Raw genomic sequence first — 6000 nt, 5'->3', positions numbered from 1 at the left:
ATCATCCTCCTCGCTGTCTTCGCCTTCCTAGGCAAGGCTATGGTGGGCATTGCTCTTTCCGTTGCCTTGTTTCACCATTTCTTCTCGCTCCACCTGGTTGACGCCCACCAGCACTCGGGATGCGTGGCTTTCTAGGCTGTGGCAGCAACGGCTGGCTCTGGCATCGACTTCATGCTCCACCCAGATGTGAGGGGATTCCGGAAGCAGTGGGTGTATGTGGATGTCGGCATGCTCAGCCCCTTGCTCATGCTCCCGCGAGTGTCGGTGGTGCCCAGCTCCGGCTGGGGGCACGTGAAGCTCGTCGACCGCTGGCTCGCCCATGTATGGCCCAGGCTGGCCAAGTTGCAGAAGGTTGGGGTGACGGCGCCGATGGTGGTGAGGGAGTTCGTCCGGCGGCGCATCGCCTCGCTCTAGCTCCATTCTCGCCCAATGTGGACCTTCACTGGTCGCAAGGACCCCATAAGGCTCCAGGGTTCTTTGCTTCCTTCAATGACGCTACGCGTGGTGCTCGGGCTTCTGACGGGCGACCCAGCGCCTGCCGCGCTTCCGGAGGACGGATGCCTCTTATGGCTTTTCTCGAACAAAGAGGACTTCCTGAAGCAGATGCCCCTCTTTGACGAGTGGGGGCTACGCCCAGGGGGCCTTGAGGGGCCTCGCAAGAACCCCATCTTCGTGGCTTTCGTGCTTGTTGACCCCGCAGCGCGCGCCCCGGACGAGGATGCCGGGGGGTGAGCGCCACCAGGTACTCCTGGGACGACCTTAAGGGAGTGGTATCGTCTGGTGCTCCCGAGATAGCCGCTCCTGGGGCTTTCGCGAGGGCCCTCGAGGCGGCCGCTGGAGAGCTGGTGCAGCCAGATGCTCCTGAGATCGAGGCTGGGGAGCTGGTTCGGCCTAATGCTCCTGAGGCCGCCGCCCCCGAAGCCCTGGCCAGTGCTCCGGAGGTGGAACATGCAGCTCAATCACCAAGGGTCATGCCCCAACCCCTGGCTTGCTTCGTCTGGGTCTTGAAGCACTCCGCAAGAGGAAAGGGCTCCTGAGCTGTAGTGGCGACGGCTTCCGGCCCCTTAAACAGAGGAAGTACATAGCTATAGATGAGTAAGTGCCTTATCTTTGTGGTTTTCCTCGTGTCGCTTCTCCTCCTGACCCTGGCTCTTCAGAATGCCTCCGGCTATGACGTCGAAACCTCCGGAGGTACGAGGTCTGCTCACGACCTCGAGCCCCCTGCGCCAGGCACCTGCGCGAGCCACGGGGCCCATCCGTGAGGCGGATGCGCCATTGGGAGGCCATGAGTCTGTGCCCCAGCGTCCTTCCCCCGCGGTCAGTCCTGGGGCGTAGGGGGCGTGCCGAGGCCTCCTCCATTGATCATCACTAGTGACTGGACAACCCCGGCATCGGCTTCATCTTTGAGTGGCAAGGCCGTGCCACCCGGAACCTCCACTGAGGCCCGGGGAGAAGTTGGAGAAGCGCCGACCAGCGGCTCCTTGCCAGGGACGGGCGAGCCACCTCGCGCCTCTTCGGCAACCCCCGACGCGGAGGACGAATTTGGCCGCACGCTAGAGCTTGCACGCGGGCGCCGCGCCATCCGCCATGACATCTTCCGGGAAGCGATGGGCGCACTGAGTCGACTCGGAGGAGAGCTTGGCGATGTCGAGGCCCGCCTCGAGACGGAGGGCCTTCGACTGGCGCACGAGTGGCACCAGTTGAAGGTCGCCATGAACCTTGGGCATCTTCAGCACAAGCGTGCCCGCGCGAGCGCCGCGGTGTCCCTCGCAGCCTCTCGTGAGGCTTGCGCCCGCGGTCAGGAGGAGGCTAGGGCCGCCGACTGCTGTCGTGAAGTGGCCGAGGAGCGAGAGCGGGAGTTTCAAGCTTTGAACGCCATCCTCGAGCGGCAGGTCCGGGCGCGCAGGATGCCCTAGTAGCACCGCCGAGCGAGGCCCCCGCCGACGGGAAGGAAGTATAGGAACGCGAGAAGGCGCTGGCGCTGGAGGTCCTGGAGCGCAACTTGGAGCTTGAGTGGCTGGAGGTGAGGGTGCACCAGGTAGCCGCGGTTGAGGACGCCGTTGCCACTCGGGAGGCCAGGGCCCAGCAGGAGGTCGACCAGAGGGTGGCAAAGATCTGCGCGAGTCTCGCCGACGAGTACCGCCCGAAGTTGGAGCTCCTGCAGGCCGAGCTTGAGGGCAGGACCACCGCCCTCAGGACGAAGCTGGACACGGTAGAGTAGCGTGATAGGGCCGCCAAGGAAGCTCAGGCCTCCGCTCAAGCCGACTTGGCCTCCGCCCCTGCCGACCTGTCCTCACTTCAGCAGAAGGTTGAGGGCGCCACATCTCTTGCGGAGAAGAACGTGAATGAAGCATGCCACCGCCGGACGATGCAGCTTGTGCGTTCCTCGATTCTCCAGGATCTCAGGGTCAGAGCTAACCGGGCCTTGGAAACCATCTGCGAGGAGAGCATCCCTCATCCGTATGAGGATGACGACACCAGCCACCTCTGCTTCTTCACCCAGATCGTGACCCGCCTGGTGGACCGGGCCGCGAGGGCTCGCCCGCTTGTCGAGGAGAGAAGCCGGGGCCTTCTCGGACATGCGTTCTGACACGTCTTCTGTCACCTCCTCAACCTTGACCCTCATTTTAACTTCGACTCCACCATAGCCCCCATGCCCAGGGTCATCCAGGACAATCTGGCGAGCTGGGTGGACATCCATGTGGACGCCCTGGTCGCAGAGTTTGCTCCCAAAGATGACGCGGTTGTGATCACGGCCGAAGGAGGCGGTGAGGATGACGACGATGAGGACGACGCCAGTAACAGCATAGATGGCGCGGATGAAGATGACGAGGACGATGCCGGAGGCAGCACATCCAGCTAGGCCTCCATTTCCCTTTTGCCCTGACCTGTATGCAAAAACCTTCGGACACGGCCCTGCGGGGTGTGAAAGCATTTTTGAAGGGGGAGCCCCTTACAATGTATGAGATGACGATATGCCTTTGAAATTGGATTTGGAATGTGTCGCCGTGGACCTGGGGGGAGTAGTTGTTTCGACTTACCTTCGGACTCGTGGGTCCCGAGTAGGCCCTGTCGTTGTAGAAGTGCCCTTCTCTTGAGGTGAGCCCTCCAAGGGCTCGCGAGGTTTTAACCCTCCCGAGGAGCCCGCTGGCCCGTCCAAGAGAGCCTCGCGAGGAGTCGATTGCCGGATTACGGCAAGATATGCGCGTGGTAATCCTGCGGCAGTTGCATTCCTGACCCCGAGGGGGCCTCGGCGTCGCCTGGGCTAGCCCGAGCATGCTCGACCCGCGCATGCCACGCCCAGCCCATGCCCGCGGGGCACTCACAGGGGGGTAACAGGCGTGAGCCTTACTCTTTTAACACGAAGCCAGAAAGCAAGAAATCACCACGAGTTAAGAAAGATTCCCCCCGTTTTTCTCTTGATAAGCACACGAAACTCCAATTCTCATTCCAAAAGATGGCAAAATTGGGCTACAGAAAGAGGGCAAAGGCAAACAGCCGCGTCCGGCACCTAGCTAGCCTTCTCACCAGCGCAGAGCTAAGTACTTCCACTGGGCGTGGGCATAGTGATTGGGGGGGGGACAGTGTCGACGGCCAACGCGGAGCATGGTGCTTCCACTTGGATGTGGGTGGGAGCCCCAGTGAGGCCCGAGGGCAGCACTCAGGGGACTCCAGGGCGTGTACAGCCCCAACTCATTATTACGTGAGAGTGTCACGAGCGGAGACCTTCACGTATTTCCATGGCGCCTGACAAGGGCCCCGCCCTGCGCCTCCCCCGACCACCGTTGGGGCATCCGGAAACCAGGACGAGACAAAGGGGCAAGGGGGAGCTGGCGGTGCCCCCGGCGACCGCAGGCCCTCTGCCGGGGGAAGGGCTCACCGGCGCCTTCCCCGGTAGGGGACCTACCTTAGTGCAGCACCTTGCTCCACGTGGCGCGGAGGAGGACCTGGCACCGGGCTCCTCCCGTGCAGCCCCCAGTGCGTTCCGTCTGCCTGCAGTAGGGCCATCATCCTGGGGTCCCTGGCTGCTGCTGTGGCTTGGTTCACCTGTGGTCCACGGTTAGCGTAATCATGCTCCTGAGATATCGGCTCTACCCAATGCCTATTATCGTTGAAGGTGTCGGTGAAGCTCCCGGGCGGCTCGCGGAGAGCCCCGGCCTCATGTGCCCCCGATGCCCAGCCTTGTGAGGGGGACGGGCAGTGGCCTTCTCTTGGCGTGTACAGCAGGTCCATAATGGGAGGTACGTAGGCATCTGAAGGTGACGCGCCAGAGTCGTCGCCTCGCCGTCCGGCGTCATTGGCCAACAGGCTCGGCGCCAGGTTCCGACGGCCGTAGGGTGGCGTCTCGGCGTGGCCCAAGGAGGGACGGCCTGAGCTTGCCTCGCCCAGAGGTAGCATACCTTGGGTAGGACGAGCGGCGCCGCGGGCCGGGATGGCGTTGTTGGGTCCAGGTGCTCCATGGAGGAGCGTGCGGGCGTGGCGGGGGCCAGCACACGCCGTTGGCGACATAGGCAGGGTGCAGAAAGGTGTTGCGCCAATGCAGGCGACATCAAGAAGCTCAGTGACCCACCCCAGCAGGGCATCGCGGCTGCCTTCCGCCAACCTGCATCGCAGCAGCTCTCGTGCCATGATGAGCGTGGCTCGCATGTTCACCTGCTCCCGGCAAGTGTGTGGCGCCGTCGCCGCAGCATAGCTCTAAGATCCTGTGGTGGCGCGAGTACAACGCGGCGCATGGGCACGTGATGGCGGCCCGCGCCGCCCATGACCGCCGACATTTGGCGGCGTGCGGGCCGCCAGGACAATCCAGTGGACATCCTCTTGGGCCGACGGCACTGCTCGGGCAGGCCGAACGGCCCAGTGCTCAACGTGATCCCTCAGAGCATCGGCCATGAGAACGGTAGGGCGGTGGTGGATCGACTGGAAGAAGAGAGGCTCCAATGCACCCCTACCTGGCGCGCCAAATGTCGGATTTCGGGCTCCACAGATCCTTGATAGATTCGAACTCTGGGGTGCATACGAAGAACTCAACCTCCCCAGTCTGCCTACTCGCCAATCTCATGGCCTAACTTGAGGAACAGGAAGGAAATGGGACACAAAAGTTTACCTAGGTTCGGGCCACCTTGCGGTGTAAAACCCTACTCCTGCTTTGTGGTGGATTGGCCTCGAGGTGGGCCGAGGATGAACTAGTACAGTTGAAGAACAACCTCAGGAGGTGTACTCTTGAGCTGGTGGGGGAGGGGATGATCAGATCCATCCACTGGTCGATCCCCCACTACGGTGATGGCTAGGGTATATTTATAGTGGCCTTGGTCCTCTTCCCCCAAAATGGAGGCGGGAAGGGATCCCACAACGGCCAAATTCGAAGGGAGACAACTAGTACATCTTATCCTGACAAAAGTAGTCTTCGCCTGCAAAGCTTCTGGGCGTGACGCCGTGGTGGGCTCGGCGATGACCTCCATCCTGCCGTCCTGGCGGTCTTGGTCTTGTTGCATGGGAATGGAAACCTTTGGCTTCTTCCTCGGGACTCCGCACATGCGCTTGCCTCCTTAGCACCGAAGAGGAAACTGCTATACTGCAGCCACTAGCGCCCTCCTGGCCTTGGTCATAATGGCTCACATCATCTGAACCTCGCGAGGTGAGGCTTGCATAGAAATCTCCGCTCCTCAGGGGCCAGCCTGAGGGGCCACTCCTTTTGGAGGTCTTGGTGTCATCCGCCTCGCAAGGCTTGGCCCCTCGTGAGGGTCTTGAGTTGTTGATGCCGAAGGTGGGCCATACCAGGCCATTGATGGAGCCATGCCATGGGCCGTAGGCAGGCAAGTCTGGGTACCCCCATTTCCAGAACGCTGACATCTGCAGGCGATTCGCTAATCTTGCCATGACTAACTATGGCATCAAGATCAAGCACATCAGGAGTGACAACGGCACCGAGTTTAAGAATATTGGCCTCGACACTTATCTTGATACTCTTGGCATCACTCATGATCTATCAGCTCCATATAC

This window comes from Triticum aestivum, chromosome 6D, assembly GCF_018294505.1.
Source record: "Triticum aestivum cultivar Chinese Spring chromosome 6D, IWGSC CS RefSeq v2.1, whole genome shotgun sequence".
In the NCBI taxonomy this organism is placed as follows: Eukaryota; Viridiplantae; Streptophyta; class Magnoliopsida; order Poales; family Poaceae; genus Triticum; species Triticum aestivum.
This window is presented reverse-complemented; position numbering follows the sequence as displayed.